General features: G+C 37.6%; 1 long non-coding RNA gene across 1 annotated transcript in view; it reads left to right on the top strand.

The window, feature by feature from the left end:
- LOC139118400 (uncharacterized) overlaps nucleotides 1-9610 on the top strand; it is a 38482-nt gene extending 28872 nt beyond the window's left edge. Inside the window, exons 2-3 of the long non-coding RNA XR_011548697.1 lie at nucleotides 677-829; nucleotides 7801-9610. This is a non-coding gene — a long non-coding RNA (uncharacterized lncRNA). The remainder of the gene's footprint in view (nucleotides 1-676; nucleotides 830-7800) is intronic.
- Nucleotides 9611-20317: the final 10707 nt, after the last annotated feature.

Genomic DNA, 20317 nt, shown 5'->3' with positions numbered 1-20317 from the left:
CATACATACGCACGCACGCACGCACGCACGCACGCACGCACGCACGCACGCACGCACGCACGCACGCACGCACGCACGCACGCACGCACGCACGCACGCACGCACACACACATACACACATACATACATACATACATACATACATACATACATACATACATACATACATACATACATACATACATACATACATACATACATACATACATACATACATACATACATACATACATACATACATACATACATACATACATACTTTTGTGCATGCATACGTACGTTTTCAAATACACACGACTTAGGTTACAAACAAAGGTGTGTGTTGTACTGGCAGTAAAAGACTAAGTTTTGTTTTTGACAAATTCTTAAGACGATTTTCCTGTGATTTTTTTTATTTTGCAATCAACACGATTGGAACTAATTTAGGATAATTAGATTGTGAAGTAATGCCGATTTAATTTACAAATGTTGTATCATCTGCTTTTCTTTTTATATTACACACTTGTTTTTATGAGTAATTTGCGATTGCAACATTCAGCTAGATGGCACCTAACACTTTTAAGAAATTTGCAAAATATGAAGATCCAATTATCCCAAATTAGTTTCAATCGTGTTAAGCGGTAAATCCTAAATCCTAATCCTAGTTAATATCGATGTATTTTCATTTCCCTTGCAGATGAGGACGACATTAGCGATAGTCTTTGCAATTGTAATCTTCACTGCAATTTTTCACGTCAACGCAGAATATGAACGAAGCGAAGGAGATCCGCTTTCGAGACTACAAAAATCGCTTTGTCAGACAGGACCATACACAGGAATCGTCGCAAAGGTAAACTTCACTTCAGATTCTGATTGACAATTATTTTTCTCGGTACGCAGCGGTAACAAAGTCCCTGAATGACTCTTCTTTGAAAACTAGTGTTTTCCTTGTCTGTAATTGATGCGACCATTCATATTCAGCGAGTTTATTTCTCTCTGGAAAAATAAATCAACATGCCGGAGTCCCGCTAACGATTATCAATGACTGAGTTTATGAACAATGTTCGACTTGGACGTGGAGAAAGACCGTCAACATTATTTTTAACTTAAATATCGTTAGTTCAGTTTTGAGTAACATTTTAGGTAGCTATAGCAATCAGCAAACAGTGTATAACATAAAAGGGATAAACGAACTCAGGGACTGCAAATTAAGCGAAATGTCAGCGCTAACGTCATTATCTATTCACAGTCACGTGTCCATGACAGTTATTCTCGTTTGTAGACAAAGTGTCTTTAACGCCTTTTTTAGTGAGAACACAATAAAGTAGACAGTACATGAGATGTTAGCTATGCATGGATGTGAAAGAGAATATCTGACAATCACGGCAAAGATTTAAATAAGGCTGAAAACTGTATCATTTTAAGAAATAGATTCTTAGCCACAGTCTGGTTATTACATCTTTGTTTCTTTTGTTCTGTAATCTAATAATAGCTAGTTTTATTTAGAATGGGCTGAATGTCAGATATACATCAGCAAGAAATATGTAGAAAGGTGAAACATTTAAAACGAGGGACAAAGGGGGTGGGGGCCTTATTTTAATGGTGTGCAGTGGCATTCAGTGTTTGGGCACGAAAGACATGCGATGATCGGGAAAATTTGACCTTTGATTGCCCGACTTGCCGGTAAACAATGTCTATTCATTTTATGAAATTTGTCCCGATTATCGTCATTTCACTGTAAGTCTTCATTGCTAGGGGAGATGCGATTGTTTATCTCTGCTTGGCTTGTCTGATCTGAACAACTCTATTTTATGTGTAAAATATGAGTAACACTGCAATAATGGAATGAAAATTCATGTCATTTAGAAGCTATGATGGCGACCTCTGTGTCTTCTTTCCATATCAGAATGTTTTACGCTCATTTCCCAAAATGAAAAAATCTCATTTCCTTTCCAATGTTACAATTAAAGTATGCGGGTCACATCACTGGTCTGATCACTGCGTTGGCTAGCACAATTCGGATGCCGCCGACTTAACAGGAAGTTACGGATAAATCGATGTAATATAAGCGAGAAAGTTATCGTCTCAATCTTTGCATGCTAGTGTCAAATTATTACATCGCACAATGGTAGTATTTACACTGATTCGATTTATATTCAGGAAACATTAAATGAGTGCATTGTAGCATTGGCGCGCTCAAAATGACACATTTTTATAAGCAGAAGATGAACACTGTTTGTTGTGTGTAGGTAGTTGTAGGATTTCATATGGATACAGCACGACTCACTTCGATTTACCCTGAGGATCAGAGAGGGCAATTCACAAAATTTGTCACATTAATCGATTTTTGGTCAGTTTTTCCCCGATTTGATTCAGGTAACAACAACTTTTGCCTTCCGCGTCAGTTACAGTGTTCTGTTATTCTTGCGTCGTTCGACGAATTGAATAGATATGTTTTTGAAATATTGTTAATTTACGACTGACCCGCTAACTGGCGTGCCATCTGCTGAAAGGGTTCCAACCTGGAGCATCCATACCTACGCAGACTATAAATATCAGCAGCATGAACGAAAGAATAGAACCTGTTTCAGTGAGCAAACATCAATATATCCATGGTGATTAATAATTAACGAACACTTGGACTCATTCCAATTGTTTTAATTCCTTAAACCATTTGTTGTATTATTAATGATAACCTTTAAGTGAGTTACATGCTTGACGTACAAGCTTTCATTTCAGAAACTCTCGTTTTTCTACCCTCTACGCATGTTGAACACACCAAACGCCAACCAAACCACCCAGATAAGTATGTTATGTGTGACCTAACATCCGAAAAGAACATTCTTGTTATATTTACTCCATTGAATAAATACAGCAAGAAATTAAACTGAAAACAGGAACCAAGGGCAAGCGATGAAACTCTGTGAATAGAACATTAACCTTTACTTAGGTAACTTAGTAAACTCGTCTTTAACGGTCACATTTCTCTTATGCGCCGTTTCTCTGAAATTCCATCGACATACTTATTCTTTATTTCAGTTATGAAACTCTATCTCTTATTTGCTTATGTGTTTAATTTGCCGTGTAAAACATCATTTCAATAAAAAGCCTCAAAAATCAGCTGACATTCTTGTCGTAGGAGGGGAAAACGACTTACAATTGACAAAAAGGGGGTCTATAAGACTTACTTGTGTATTTGTCCTGCAATATCAGTTTTTCTTCGTTGAAACATTTGAAGGAACTAAAATTGCAACAGTGATGAATCATACAATGCTAGGGAATATTTACTTCAGGTTTGTGTATCAGCAGAAAAAAAAGGAGAATCGATATCACCGTGTGTGTCAAAAATCGATTGCTCATCTGACCCATCTAATACACTGTCACGGCAAGCAGTCTGCAGCAAATGCTAGGGATGCTAAATTTCAATCTGCTTGTTCCAGTCTGGTTTATCGTCCTGTCTGTAACTTAAACGCGGCCATCGATCGGCCAAAAGTAGCTTGTCGCCTCGACAAATCACAAATACTGCAATTATTAGAGCGTAGATCAGGTCGGGCAGACACTAACGCCAGCTAGAACACCAAACTGCCGCTAATAAAGCTTGCAAATTCAATTCACAACGGTACAACGCCATGTGATGAATTTGATGTGATCAATTTTGAGAATCGTCCGATCATTTGACGCAATAATGATGGTTTATTCACTTAATTAACAAAACCCAGGTCTTGTTGGATAATGTAATCTTTTAATCTCTCAAAGTCTCCTTTGTTGTCAGCGTAGCATGTATGTATGTATGTATGTATGTATGTATGTATGTATGTATGTATGTATGTATGTATGTATGTATGTATGTATGTATGTATGTATGTATGTATGTATGTATGTATGTATGTATGTATGTATGTATGTATGTATGTATGTATGTATGTATGTATGTATTTATTTATTTATTATTTATTTATTTATTTATTTATTTGTTTGTTTGTTTGTTTGTTTGTTTGTTTGTTTATTTGTTTATTTTTTCTTTCATTTATGAAACAACAGGTTGCCCCAATTACAGGTTCATTTCTATGAAGGAAAGAGAAAAGATGAAGATGACAATGAAAAACAAGAAAATCTAACACGACAAAAATTGACAATGAAAACAAAATATAAACTAACATAAGAAAAAACAAGTTCAAACAGGTTACACCGTGTATAAATCAGTCATGAAGTAAATTACGTCTTAAGTAATAAAATTACCAAAAATGTCTAAATTTTGTTCATTAAAAAAAAGTATTAAAAAAGTTTTGGCTCCATGATAAAAAAGAATATTTTAATATATTCGTACGATAAGAAGCAGGTCTAAAAAGAAGTGTACGACGCAGAGCTATCAGGGGAGTATAAAAATTAATCTGTGCAAGTATGTATGTATGTATGTATGTATGTATGTATGTATGTATGTATGTATGTATGTATGTATGTATGTATGTATGTATGTATGTATGTATGTATGTATGTAAGTATGTATGTATGTATGTATGTATGTATGTATGTATGTATGTATGTATGTATGTATGTATGTATGTATGTATGTATGTATGTATGTATGTATGTATGTATGTATGTATGTATGTATGTATGTATGTATGTATGTATGTATGTATGTATGTATGCATGCATGCATGCATGCATGCATGCATGCATGTATGTATGTATGTTTGTATTTGTGTATGTATGAAGTTAGATAATTAGGTAGGTAGGCGGTCAAATTAATTCGAAACAAACACATGAGCACTGAGATTAAAGGGAGAGAAAGACACTTTGCAAACGATCTCAGACAGGCGGGAACCCCCAGTAAGACGAAACAACTTGTGTCGCGGAACAGAAATATAAACGCTTTTCCACCACACTAGATATGGCTCTCCTAAAAGGCCATCTCGCCTGAAGGCTTCATGTTATTCCAATCCATTTGATTAGAGGGCGATAAAATATTCATTGTGATAAAATGGGGTGGATTGTGACCAGCGGATAACGAAGCTAGTTCAAAAAGAGGCAAATTATGCTATACATGTTAGCTTATAGGTATCTTAACTTTCACATTCAATTTTACGAGACAGCTCGAACTGTGTGAACTTCTAATAGCCAGGAAAACCTTTAGAAATGGTCGACAAAATTTATCCCCCGGAGGTTCGCTTATCTTAATCATCCAAGTCTTGCTTATTCTTTCTCATTAATATTTTCACTACAGCAAACTGATACCAGCTTCTGATAAGAGCAAAAACAAGCGAAACTTAATATACACAGTAGATTGCCTCCCTTATTTCAATCGGGGAAGTGAACCCACGTTGACGGAAACCCGCTATTCATTGAAACAAATCTGTATATTGTAAGAGTTAAAACTAAAGATGATTCCTTCATTTTCACAAATTTTCCGAGAAGTAATGGCTGTTAACACTGCAACGGTCCAACTATCCTCTTCTTGTTTCGGTCAGTTTTCTTCTTATGACATTATGGTTTTGCTAATATTTCCAAGAAAGTCAACATGCTATTTGCATTTTCATCGGCAATATCACCTACGTATCATTCCTTATGTTTCCAAACATTCCATATGATTGCTGTCGATTGCCTGTAACATAAGTATCATAAGTATTTCTTCTAGGGAAACAGTTCGTGACAGTTTGAAAATTCTAGTATACGTCGCCCATTTGATTTAACAGACATCTTTGTACAAGATAACGTCAGAAATGACAGCAATTGTAGAATTTTGTGCACTGACAAGAGCGAGACACTGAGGTCAAAGAAATCAACACGGAAAACGCACTTATTTAAAGTAATCCTTTGAATATTTTTAAACACAAAGAAATCTCTGCTTATGGCATCATTCCTGTATCTTGTATCAGAGTCTAAAGGACAATAAATAAGATACTTGAGGGTATAGAATTGACTAATGTAAGCATAAGCTAACACTACTCTGGTATACTCTGGTATTAAGGTCAATAAAATATTTTCATACATTTAATAAATGCTCCCTTATTTCAGAGTACATAATGTTTGAGAAGAGATTTCAACGAAACACGCTACTAGACATCCGGCAATCGTTTTTGTAGTAGGTGTAAGGAACTTAGGAATACCACGCGATTAAAATCTTTGTCATCATTTGGGCTTCTTGAGCGCAATTGCCGCTTTAAAAAACATAGCACTAGAGAAATAAGTATCTTTGTTGTGTTGCGAGACGCATTGACTGAGTGAACGATCCAGTTGTGGTTTCTGCACAGCTTCAATTAGACAGTTTACTTGCATATGTTATTACCAAGATAATGCTGCCTCCCAGATCGTGTTCAGATTGATGTAGCATGCATACGTCAACTAATGCTAACTTTCGTATGCGAGATTGTATCTATGAAATGTTGAAATCTCGCCATTTTGGCGCCTACACGGCCCAAGATATTGAACGACGGCAATTTTATGACTGGTACAAATGAAATAAAATAACCACTCTCCGACTGATTACCCTCTGTGGAGCTTCTAACGACAGAATTAAAAAGCCTTTACTCATGCTGTCGTGAGAGCCTTGATGGATAAACGAATGCCGAGAAAGTTTTAAAAAATGAAATGTAGTTAGCCTATATTGGCTGGCGTAATTGACAAATAGTAATGGTTCTTTTATAGCTGTATCGAATTTCTTTGGCTTTGCCGTATACCCTTAGCCTGGCACGCTTATCTACAAAGGCATGGAAATGCTGTCTTCAATGTTCTAAAATATTTCGGAATTATTATTCACGTACGCTGTGTACAATAAAGTATATATATATATATATATATATATATATATAATATATATATATATATATATATATATATATATATTATATATATATATATATATATATATATATATCCGGTTAAAACCCCAAACCCTTAAAATATCAGTGGGTCCAATCTTAGTAAGCAAACCAATCCTTGAGAAATTATTTGCAAGTACATGTAATTGCTATGGTGATCTCTTCTTGCACAGTAACTAAAACGAGGAGAAAGGGAAACGAAAGTTAAAATTTCATTTAGGTTTTTATAATTATATCAAATCATACTGATTGAAGTGTTATTCTTGAAACTTCCAATAATTACGGACAGTAAATCACCTCTTCTTCAGTGCGTTTACAAATGACATACAAACTAATATGCACTGACGTCTGGACGTACATTTTCGCCGACAAAGGGTCAATTGTCAATTTAGGAAGGCATTAGCGTATGTGCCCTTGCTTCGAATGCCAAGATTGCGCGTACAGGGGTCAGCAGGGTGCCTTTTCTCGAAAGTCAAAGTTTCCAATATCTGCAATGGGTCACGATCATATATATTATTAAGATTTAATTCAAAGGGAGTTCCATTTGTAAACTTATGGCGATCTATTTATTAGTTTGCCATATAACTGAAGAAAATCCAACGTGCACATTGAGGTACCCTAGTGTAAGTTACTGTGTATTTAACTGCCTACAATTTCTGTAGTGCGGATTCCGGGTCACACATCTTGGCATTGTCTTTCTTTACATCGGATCACGTATCGTGTATTTGCATCAAATTTATGTAACATGAACCTTTCACTTTTTATAATAATGTCAGCACAATGATCTCCCACTAAGCTTATTACTTTTCAACGTACAAATACTGTTGATTTTTTGCCCCCTTAGCCCTCGCATGCTTATGGGGGATATCAAATGAAGACGTGAGTATATGAACATCCTACGCCCCCAACGCATCTCTATACGAATTATGTTAAATCCGATGCCTCGCTTGGAGCCAAACTGACTCCCTTCTCACTTTCGTCTCTCTCTCTTCCAATGCAGAGCCCTGGTAAAGGATACGGTGATGTGGGACACACGTACAAGAGCACAGGCTTAATGTTCGGGAAGAGATCAGGGAAGGGACCAAGCTGGCTCCACAAGATTATGATGGAGACGATCTGCTGACGGCCTGAAGTACTCGATTCGACGGATGTAGCAACACATTTCTTATACATATTCCCCGTACTGAACTCTCTAAATCAACTCCTCATACCCGAAAACCAGATTCTGTAATTAACCAAGGGAAACACTGTCATATGTCAAGAACTCTCATTTTCTTTTCTATAATAGTCATTCAAAACCAAGAAGACACCCCACGCCCACCCCCCACTCCGTACATGATTAATGTTGCGACGGAGAGGGAATCTCTCTACCAAGAAGACTTGATGTTATAAAGAAAAGGCACATATAGATATTCATTTACCAGTGAGAAGATAGCTCAAACTACTCGAAAAGTTATAAATATATTCTCTCTCAGCGACTACTTTTAGCTTGTAAAATGTTTATTGAGATTTAATTTGATGCTGTGCGGTGAGTTGATACAAGGGTAAATCTTCTCTCTTGTGCAAACTGCCAATTGTTAAAGTCGATGATAAATTTCAACTCATTTGAGCAAACAAATACCTAACAAATAAATCTACATTTTCGGTGACGTAACTTTAGCTGGTCCTCTATGTCTGTGGGCTTTCGTACCAGTTTGTTGCAACACTGAATTAAATATTAACAGCTAGTTTGTGTGGTGTGGGCCAGTCAAAGAATTATGGACCAACAGCAAAAATACATGTTGGCAGTTTGCTTGGTAAAGATACAATCGTTATCTTCTTGTAAGTAACCCTAAACAACAACTATCACTGATATTTGATTCCTTTACACTACTTGGTGAGAACAATTTATTTGATTGACAGGCGTCTCTTGGCATCACCTGTGAAGAAGTCAATTAACATTTAAGTTTTATTTGATTTAACCATGCCCGTTGCAGCGGGGAAAACACTATAGCCCCTTGATCATATCTTTCTGTGTCGAATGTTGTGTCACAAAAAATATTGAAATGGTGTCTAGCTAAAAGGGAAATTTCAATCAACTAAATTTAGACGAAACTCATCAAAAAGATGGACAGACTTTTGGGGACGCAAAGTTAGCTCTGTAAAGATCCGTTTACTTTTGTACGTTAGGGGAAACCTTCAAAGGGCAGGAGTCACGTTACAGGGCACAATTGTCAATATCTAGACTTCGTAACTGTCAATCATTTCACTACATATGTATGTATATCTGGTTTTGGTTTCTTTCCCATTAAAACTTTGAATGTCGCAAATCACAAAATGTGTACGTATAAACATCACATTTCGTGAATGCTAATTTACATGCGCCTGAAAAATTTACGGAGAGTGATCTTGCAAACTCTTTCTCCTTTTTGTTTATCAGTCCCAAGATGCAATCTTATGTGAGAAATGCAAAATTAACTGCTGCTTATCCTTAACCAAAAGGAAATACTTCTTCAAAAAATTCAAAATGAAATGAAAAGTGCGTACTTTGACACAATTCAGTGCACACATCGGCACCACAGATTATAAAGACAGAACACGTTACAGTTCAACGGGCTTAATATAACACCATGGCGTATGTTGTAAAAATCGACTAAGCATGCGCATGAAGAACCCCAAACTAATGATGCCTGTGTTAACATAAGCCAACAATTGTCAAGGTTTACTGTTACCACTATTAAATTACCGAAAGTTTGGGTTCCCCACATACAGGCGTTTTGTAACATTAAAGAAAATATAATAAAAATTATGAACCCTTGCTTTGTCTAAAATGGCTGTACGGTTTCCTTTCTTCCTTTGTTGAACAACCTATTAAGGACGATGAACTACATAACATTCGAGTAAGGTTTTTAGGTTTTTGAAACTCTCCTCCACATCTCTCTCTCTCTCTCTCTCTCTCTCTCTCTCTCTCTCTCTCTCTCTCTCTCTCTCTCTCTCTCTCTCTCTCTCTCTCTCTCTCTCTCTCTCTCTCTCTCTCTCTCTCTCTCTCTCTCTCTCTCTGAACAAGCAATCTCTTAACGAGGCTCCTGCGCACCAGCCTACGCGGTAAAACGCTATTGAGTCGGTAAACATGTCTGCCATCTGAGCGGATATCTTCAGCGGCAATTGTCCTGTGATCCGTCAAGTTCTCTCCTACGAATTCTGATGTTCGAGTGACACGGAGAAAACAATTTTCATTGACAGTAGCAGCTCGGTGTACCATAGCAACGGAGAGCCTTTCAACACAGGTGGGGTTTTACCCCAACCCCATCTTGTTCCTGCGACTTCTAAAATTAGAACGTGATCCTTACAGTGAAGCTGCACCTGTTCTTATTTGTGTTCGGCGGATCTTAGGTGAACTGCGAATGTGGCCTGATTTGTTTACATCTTTTTGTACTTGATAGAAAAATACTGCTAATGTGTATTGACAACGAGATTGGACCCCTCTTGGGGATGTTGAAATCACTATTGGAAAATTTCCAAGAATGTACACCTTGCTTTACGAAGTCGCATATCTCGCATGGATCAACTTATCAAAGCCACAACGGATACTTCAAGGTCCATGGCCATTTACTGAAATCTAAAATATTTACGCCAGCTAAACAAGCGCCTCTAATTTATCATCACTGGTATTTCTTACTATTATTCAACAGTAGAAATTACGTCACATGACGTAAAATGTTTGTCAACAACGGCAAATGACGACATCCGAGCAGGATGTTTCTCAATCTTAGTAAAGCCCACTTGATCGATCTGACAGCTGTAAGCTTTAGTGTTTTGGTTTGAAGGACAGTGTGTTGTAACTATGAATTTGTCTTCATGGACATGTTTATACATGCTGTGTTGTGTTGTGTTGTGTTGTGTTGTGTTGTGTTGTGTTGTGTTGTGTTGTGTTGTGTTGTGTTGTGTTGTGTTGTGTTGTGTTGTGTTGTGTTGTGTTGTGTTGTGGTGGGTTCTGTTCTGTGCTGTTCTGTTCTGTGCACAAACTTTCGATGAAGAGCTCTTCACTGAAACAGCCCAAAATTCATCAACTAGGATGACATTTCGCATTGCAAGGGAGATCTACTTATCCTTTAATCACATTAAACGAGGCCGCCATAAATTTAACCAGCAATGTGTGCTAATAATAATCACTGCTTACAGAACACACCAAAACACTGTCTATAGAAGGTCTTGCCAATGTTTGCATGTTTAAGAGTCAGTTTCGTCTGTATCCCACAAACTCGTATCTACTTAGACGTATCTCCGAAGGGACAAGTTAGCCAAGCAATTAATTGCCACTCCACCTGGGACACTTCGGTTTATTTTTTACTTTATTTTACTCTGTCGACCGTAATACTCTAAAATGACAAACCAAACTATCACGCCTTGCCAGGGAGCCAACTCTGGGAGCCTGCACGCATGCATGTATGCACGCATGCTGACGCGAGGCACGTATCGAATTCATCAACCCACGTGGAGCGAATCAAAATCTTACACAGGAAATGTCGTTCCCCACTTGCGATTTTCGAATACCTCGTTAAGCTTCTTCCCGATTTCCCTAGCAGATAAAATTACATTACTATATCCTCCTGGAAATCCAATTCACAGATCATAGGAAGTTCAATTGACGGGCAGATAGCGCCTGGCCGTCTAATTACTCTGGCGGAATACATTGCACATCACATAACAGCGCTGCAAAGGTTTGTATTAGAATAGATTTCTTGGTTAGATAAATAATATAAAGGATGCACAGCGGTAATTAAAACAACGAATTCTAATCGGAAATGTACATTTTAATGTCACATTAGAGACATGTGCGCCAGTGTCAATGAGTAGTATGTGATTAAAACTTGGCTGGGAAAATCACGCAAATTTGATTACATTGCTCATAGGAAATAGTGTATTCGATTATCGCTCACGGCTAGTTCATCATTAAGGCTATTGTCTCGGAGAGTGAGTTCTTGTAGTTTAGGTCAATCATGTCATTTCTCTTGGCAGGAGATTCTTCAACCTACCGTTTGCCCTTTTACCATTTTACGTGTCACACGGGTTGTTGCTGCAGCTGGTGAAATGATGCTGGGTCTAAGTGGGGGTGGTGACGTCATCGGGAACAGCCTCGGTGTCAGCGAATGTCTACTTCGCGGTGAACACTGTCAATTTGGTACGAAATGAGTTTAGCTAAAAAAAGTGACTCTAGAAAACATACTAAACTTGAATGTTTTTGTCAGTTGCATGTATTGTGTCATTAACCTGTGGTAGGAAACTTACAATGTATAATTGTACGTGAATATAAGTATGAAATGAACATAAGTATGAAATGAACGACATACCGAAGCCAAGTGATCACATTGCTTTAGTTTAAACTTACCGTTGCGATTTAGATCAATTTAAACGCACTAAGGAAGTACGCACCAACGTAAAAGCACAGGTATACAGAGTCAATCCACCTACAAACAAATATCCGAAAAGCCTGAAACCAACGATGGTAACGTTTGCACAATGGCTTGCAAAGAGTGAGCCACCATAATTTCAATGTTTGTATCAATTTGTTTTCAAATCTTGCTTGAACCAGGAAAGGCATTATAAAGAAATAAATTATTGGATCACATATCGTTTAGCATGTATAACACACACTAAAAAGATCACTTTGGACTCATCGAAGATATTTGCAGTATTATAATGTTCTACTCTGGCGGTTCTGTTTGCGGCCTCTGCTGCTAGGTGATTGGGTACCGTGCGTTGTAGGTTCGAGCCCGATTGAAAATCATCGTCTTGTCAACAACGACGAAAAGTTTCTTTCCTCAACTTCTAAATATACACGTCGACTCTTGCGTGAACGAGGAAAGGCATTATAAAGTAAACTGTTTTCTTCTATTCAAAATCCAGAAGATCACATATAAAGTTAGTTACTGGTGTAAGATGTAACATGCTAAATTCTTGAAAAAGAGCTCTTCAAAATAAAGTCAAAACTCGTCAGTGTTGAACAAACTTGGAAAATTCTTGCAGCCGTCCTGATCCAGATCAGAAACCTTTAACAATGTTCATGTTTCAATATCAAGGACAGAAAAATCGCAGCTGAAATTTGAACCAAGTGACACTGACAACTGCGCTCTCATTTACTATAACGTTTCAGGTATCATTTCTGGGCGATATTTAAAGTCGCTTGGCAAATAATTCGATGTAATCAGCGTTTAGTTCTCAACGCTATACAACGCCGCGGGTAGAGCTATAAACATTAGTGCCCAACAATATCAGGCAAACATCGTCAGAGAAATGTATTTTGATAATTACCGGAAAATTGAAAGTATAGATTCGACTGCTTGTAAGATCGGTGAATAGAGCAAATTGGATATCGATTTCATAATTTTTTGGGATGTTGCTCTCTCAAACAAGACAAGCTAGGTCAATGTACCTCAAAGAGATTCCTTTAAGAAATACAGCAGATCAAATGTAACGGTAAAGTGTTGACCACCTCTCTCCAGTGACAGTTACAGCTCAATCACGGCCATCTTGAATTCTCAAGTTTAAAAAAAAGAACTGTTTATGGTACCTGACATTTCTCAAAACTGATGCGATGTTATTCTTTTCATGTTCTTCTTTTTATTTGTTGATATGCTTCTTATGTTTTAAACTACCAGCGCGTCGCAACAGTTATTTTTTCCACTGACAGCAAGACACTTTCGCTTCCCTGTTTTGTATTCAGGGATGTGACAGGAAGGCAGCTCAACACGTTGCGTCTGTTAATTGATATCACGAATTGTCTATCTTTTATGTAAGTCATGTTATTTGTGAATTTGTTGAATAGATTTGAAAATCAACAAGGCATTTAACTTACGCACGCGAAGATCACAGACAAATCTCGTTTTGGTCTATAGTCATCTGTCTTGTAAATCTGGGTTCTTTCAATCAAACATTGAATCTGACAAATTACTTGATTTATAAATGAAAATACTTCGAGCTTTGATCGAACCAAGTGTGAGATGAAATGTGAGATAAAAGACAAAATTTCGCTGGTCACATAACTATGGAATGGTATAGAAAATCTACACCCCGAGGTTTTAAAAGATTCGGAGCAAAGAGAGCATGACCAATACGGCATTATTCCGCTGATTGTACAGTTGTTTTTGAAGGTGAAAGAATTCTGCATGTTTGGCATTCTTTTTAAGTTTTTGTATCGGGATATTCATATTTGCATTGAAACGATACTGCAACATAAAATGTAATTTTTTTTCCTGTGTCACAAGTATTCTTAAGGTAGAATTCGTCTCCATAGTGAAAGTTGTAAACTGTTGCTCAAGATTCCTCAAAGGAAACGTAAGATTCCTTAAAATTGAGAACAAAAGTCAGGGTCACCATGATCCATATGTGATTACAGAGGCAAATTACTTAGAGTTTAAAATTGAGGCTAAACTTAATGTGAACTAAATAGTGAAAAATTACATTTTCTATTGTCACAAGAGCAAGACTATGAAAATTTCACTTACTTTACTGTGCTCACAATGAGTTCAAATAAACTACAGGCTGGCAAACTAAAGAAAATATTTCAAAATCTAAATAGCCGTCCCCAAGACGCACTCTACCATTTTCAGAAAAAAGTAAAAAATCTAAATTTAGATCTTAGAATAGTCCAGTCATGTTTAGGATAGTGTTAGGCTGTCATAAGGTGAATTGTTTTGTAAGTATCAATATCTCCGTCATTAAGTATCGATTTTGTTTTCATCTATGAAGTTTGATCATGCTGTTCCATAGTTTCGATAAGCTGTTAAAACTTTAATAATATACAAATAGGTTGACGATGTCGTATGACGGTGATCATCAAACAATATGAACATTATCAACTCAATCGATCTTTTTTCCAATTCGATCATCTAATTATTAAGTGGTTTGTTTAAAGCAGAATCAAAAGACACATTAGTAATACTTGAGGTTGCCAAAGTTGAATGTTGAATTGGTAACGGCCCTTGAATAAAGTAAAATCCCATACAACTTGAGGCGTGCTTCAGATTATCATTATACCGTGACAAGATTTAAGATAGTATGCGCCTCGAAAGTGAAAGACTTAAACTTTTGCTCAAACTTTCAATAATGAAACTTTCAACCATGCCCTTAACAAATCAACAATAAAAATCGGGGGTCACTTAGCAAAGTTTGGAACTAGCGAAACAAATTACCCAACATTTTGGGATATTTGAAATTCAAAATGGCCGCCCCTCCTGTGTTAACTCTATGGGGGGAAATTAAATTTTGGACTTTCGAAAAACTAAACCGATGAAAGGTTTTCTTTCTCCAAGAGCTTTAAAATGAGCTCCCACAAGTGGTAGATCAGAAAAGAATTACAGAAATTTGAGAGTCTGATTATCTGTCCCCGAGGCGCGTTCTACTTTAACAAACACCACGGGTATGCTGGAAAGTGTAATCTTCATAGCACAGTTCATTCCCCACACATGTCTGGCATAAATCTGTAACGTCCAGGATACTTTGAAGAATTCGAATAGGTTTGTAAAAAATGAAATTTGGGTCAACCACTACGGGATATAGCACTTTCACTAGATCGCAATTGCAGTGGCACAGGGGTTGGAGATTTAGGCGAAGTTCTTTCATTAGTAATACGCGCTCTAGTCATCTACAGCATAAGACGCGATATCATTCCACCCCTACAGCATTCCTGTTCTACGACAGTGATTTCATATCCACCTAGTTTACGAGTGAGTCTCCATTGTCTTGCCTAATGTCGGAAGTCAAGTTGACAAAGGTTTCGTATGCCTTGTTAGGGATAGGGAACCTGACGCGCTGTGTCGGGGCCAGAAAGGGATATAACGATATCAAGTGTGCCATTTGCGGCCTTCAAGAAATTGATCGGAGGGCAATAGTTTCAACGAATTTCGTGAGACTAGAATCCGTCTTGGCGGCCAGTATTAAGAAAAAGGGGAGGGGAGGGTAAAGATAGTGCCCCTCGTAAGTGAAAGACTTAAACTTGTGCCCGATTAAATTTTCTCAGTGAAATTTTCAACCATTTTCTAACCAAACCAAGTATAAAAATCATGGGTCACCGTGCAAAGTTTGCTACCAGAGAAAAACTTACATCACAATCAGATTGAGCATTCAAAATAGCCGCCATTCCTATGGCTGTAGACCAAAAAAATATTCAGAAGAATTGAAAGTCCGAATAGCTGTCTCTAAGGCGCATATATTTTTTACTTTTAACTATCTACTTTCAATGTCATTTTATCAATAAAAGCAGTGATATTATTCTGCTGCTTTCCAACAAATGCAATATGAAATTGGCCCAAATTTCTGGTATATTTATATAATCTTTTTGAGGCGCATATATTCATTTTAACAGCTTGGGAAGGACGTCGCCGTGGGCAATACAAATTTCTGAACCACAGTGTTAAAAATATTGTCATTTACTGTGTTTCGATAGTAGATGATTTGTCATGGCCGTAACATGGGGGAAATTTTCCACACTGTCAATATGTAAATTTATGTAAATAATCGAAATCCTAGCGTAGCGAGGATTTCGGCTATCTACATAAATTTTATTTCGTTTGTTTGTTTGTTTGTTTGTTTGTTTGTTTGCTTGTTTGTTACATAGCTCCCCCTTGGAAATTTGGTCAGGCTATGGCCCTGTTTGTGTACCACAGCTGCCAAATAACGGGCACATTCGTTCGTAGTCCTTGGAGTCGCATCGTACGAAAGTGATGATTTCTTACCACTACAGCAGTACCGGGTGTCCTTCGTCGAACCCAAAGCTGAAAGGTGATTGTTCAATGGGAGGCCTTAAAATTTTACATTTTGCACTCATGGTCACATGAGATATCATTAACTGTACTTAAAGTCATGCACTGAGAGAAATGAACCAACACGTACCTACAGATATCTGTCTAATAACGGCGAATTAAATGTTTTCTTCACCGTTTCGATATTTTTGACGGAAACGTGCGACAGCTGTAAGATCTTTAAATTCTTTGATAATGCTGAGCCATGTATTGATTCCATTCTACTTTTGTGATCACTTAATCTATTCATATGTATGTTTGTTTGTTGTATACTAATGCATTCAATGTTTATGTATAATTTATTTAAGACATTCATTTGTTTGTAGGGTTGATCATTTATTTCATTAGCTAGCCAGTTAGCTAGCTAGTTCGCTGGCTAGATAGCCGGCTGGTTGTTTACTTTGTTTGCCAGTTTTTTGGTACGTTCGTTCGTTGGTATTCATCGAATATAAAGTTGTTAATATGAATAAATCATTGAGCTATTCAAACTTTTATTTGGCTTTTTATTATGAAAAACACGGCCATTGTGCCAATGAACGAGGAGATCAAAAATATATCCTACAAGTTGTTTTTATCATGTAATTTTACATGCCTGAAAGATTCATGTTGGCAAATATATGTCCTATTGTCCATAATCTCTTCGCTGTAAACTTTACTTCTTATGCTTCCTAGTTTCAACGACCACCACAGTCACCTGTGTTCTATTCCTCTCTGCGTCTATGCGCCCTATAGACGTGTGTACATATGCCCGAGAAGGAGACATGTATACACGTCTATGGGGCGCATAGACGCAGAGCGGAATAGACCACAGGTGACTGAGCGACCACCTAGACTGGAAAACATTCCCTCCCAAACCGCTACGTCATAGAACGCTGTCGTCGAGCATCTAAAGAATCGAACATTTGTGTGGTCAAAACTCTTCTCTCGGCACAGCAAGGCAATGAGGTAAAGCCACACGTGTACTTAAACACCCACGACTGTCATCTTGGCAAGTGTATCCCCTATGTTGTTCTCAATTAAGTGTAGCTTGAGTCGCCGGGAGAATCTACGCGCATTGTCAACCACCAACCCTGTTTCCATGACAAACACAGAAATCTTTTCAACGAATTCGGAAATTGAGGTTTCTACAAAGCAGGGTTTCCACTGTAATAATTGACTGAAAGGCTATAGATCATTAGGTGCGTCGCGACACATTGGGCAGTTCCAAGTTCAGGCGATTTGAGCGGTCAGGGCCCTGGGAGAGGGGTTTGGGTGGGATGGGGGTTCGAAAGTACAAGCTTATCGGTAACATGTAAAGGGGAGGATATTACTTAATTAAGTTGATGGTGTGTACTGTCTGTTTCCATGTGCACTTTCTATGTTGACGTTTTTTCCATTTCTTCAGTCAGACAACGTTATATACGTACACTTTAATCTTTCACTAATGGTTTGATTATTTTGCATTTCATTGTCATTTTACAGGTCCAAGTATAAAAAGTCCTGTGCGGCCTAAGGATTAATTTGTAGATAGAATATTGTAAAGCATATTCCACTGCTCCAAAAACGGCAACACCGCAATTTCTCGGAACTAATTTTCTCGGAGGGTTGCGGGCGTTCTATCTAGTCCTTTCTTCTGAACAGTATTATCAACCAAGTGGACAATACAATGAATCAGATACGGCCTACACAAAAACATTGTTGACCTTCCGGCAAGCAGCTCGTACTTACAGGCTGGTTTGTATTTCAAGAATAATGGGAGAAAGGAATATACTTCGCAACGAGCACATTTGATTTACAAGCCGTCAAAGTTTATCTGGCCTCGTTTGCCTTTATCAGTCCTTTATCAGATAAAATACTGTGAACTGCAATCCCCCGTGGTGACATTTACAAATACACATTTACAGAATATTTGTCATTGCGACTGTCCTAATGAATTTCTTTCCGGACTAATTTGTGAATTCTGTGCTCTTAAATAACGTAATTGATGCCGTCATGCGTGACCAGGCTTTTGTTAGGAAGAAAACTAGTCGCTACTGGCTATCTACATTCACATGAGTTTAATTTTGAACTTTACTCTATATTTATTAACTGTTTGGGGTAATTGGTTTATCCTTTAATTGTGTTTTTTTTGTCTGCTGATTATATTATGAAAAGAAGCGCTTTCTTTCGGAAGTTGAAAGCTTTTCGATTTTCTACCGTGGTATGCGTTAAAAGGGCCAATATTAATAGCTCAAAGCTTGACGCGTGAGGGCGCAAATCCTATCCTGAGCTAGACACTGGGCTCCAAGAGATGGTACAGTCATTTCTTCGGGTCCATCTGTTGGCCGTTCTGTGATTTCTTACAACATGGCCCTGGACAATGTTTTTTTTTTCAAAACTGTTGGTAGTCTCGTCTGAAAAAGTAGCCAAAATACTGGACTTTCTTGGGATCAACCTTCTAGCACAGATTTTCTCTTTATCCAACCAGACGCCTGACAAAATTGTTCGTTTTGTGCTACTACCGTGAAATCCTGATCATCCTTCACTGGCAACATCATTCAGTTTACTGTTGAAGGCTAAAGACGGTCAGTCTGGTCTTTGGGCGTTAACGATTTCACTCTTTGCTTCAGTTTGCTGGGCAAGTTTCTCTTCAAGCATGGTGAGACCTTTTTGCACCAGAGGCTATAGTTTCCCCAGGTGTTAAGTAAGGTAAATGCAAAAGGCCTTCAGGCCTTCTCTTTTAATTTCTACTGACATCTTCATATCTGCCTGAAAGACTTTTTCCCTGTGCAAGTTATTCATAAAGCACAGGCGTCTTAATATCTGTTTTCAAGACTTTTTCTTTGTGCAAGTTCTTCATAAAGGAGACCCATGGAGATGCAGCCATAATGGTTAGCTGTGGGTCCATAGCTGTGGTGTTTTCAGACGGGATTCCTGCCTTTTACGGGCTGGTTTTGACTTTTGCGATTTTAACCCCGCCACCACAGCTATGGGGTATTCCATAGACTAGCGTCCAAATCCTTACCAACCATTTTGAACTTCAGAACGGTTGCCATGGAATGAAGTTCTTCTATTATTAAATTTCTGGAGCTTTCACTGAAATTTCACTAATCGGTAAAGGTCATGAAATATGCAAATGCAACCCAGGTCACCAAAAAACTTGCGGAGATTGTAGTATAACAGTGGTCAATATCTTAGAAAATCCAAAAACTGTTGCCTTTGTAGTTTCTGAGATATCTAAAGTAGGTCAAGGTTATGGAACAAATTGGACGAAATTTTTTGTGCCATACTGGTCGATATCAAAACAACCCAAAACGGTTGCATTGTCACTATATAAAATTAGGTAAAAGGTCAACCTAGGTCATCCAAAAACTTGTGGGGATGTTGTAGTATAACACAGGACAATATCTTACAAAATCCAAACCTGTTGCCTTTTTAGTTTCTGAGATACATAAAAGTACGTCAAAGGTCATAAAAGTTCCTCAAAAAATTTGTGGTAAAATGTGTTGTCTAGTACTGATCAATATACACTAAAACCAAACCTAAAACCCAGGTTAATGAGATATATCAAAGTAGGTCAAAGGTCATCAAAAATTTGGCAAACAATGTTGAGGCCATACTTGTCTATTTAAGTTGACATGGTCTATTGGTTTGTTCTGCTGAAGACAGATTTTTTAAATATTATTTTATTGTTAATGTTGGGTTTTCGTAAATGGCAATATGGCCGCCAAGTCACACAACCAATTGAAACACCATTCGCAAACCTGAAATGGTCATTTG

Source organism: Ptychodera flava, chromosome 19, assembly GCF_041260155.1.
Source record: "Ptychodera flava strain L36383 chromosome 19, AS_Pfla_20210202, whole genome shotgun sequence".
In the NCBI taxonomy this organism is placed as follows: Eukaryota; Metazoa; Hemichordata; class Enteropneusta; family Ptychoderidae; genus Ptychodera; species Ptychodera flava.
This window is presented reverse-complemented; position numbering and strand designations above follow the sequence as displayed.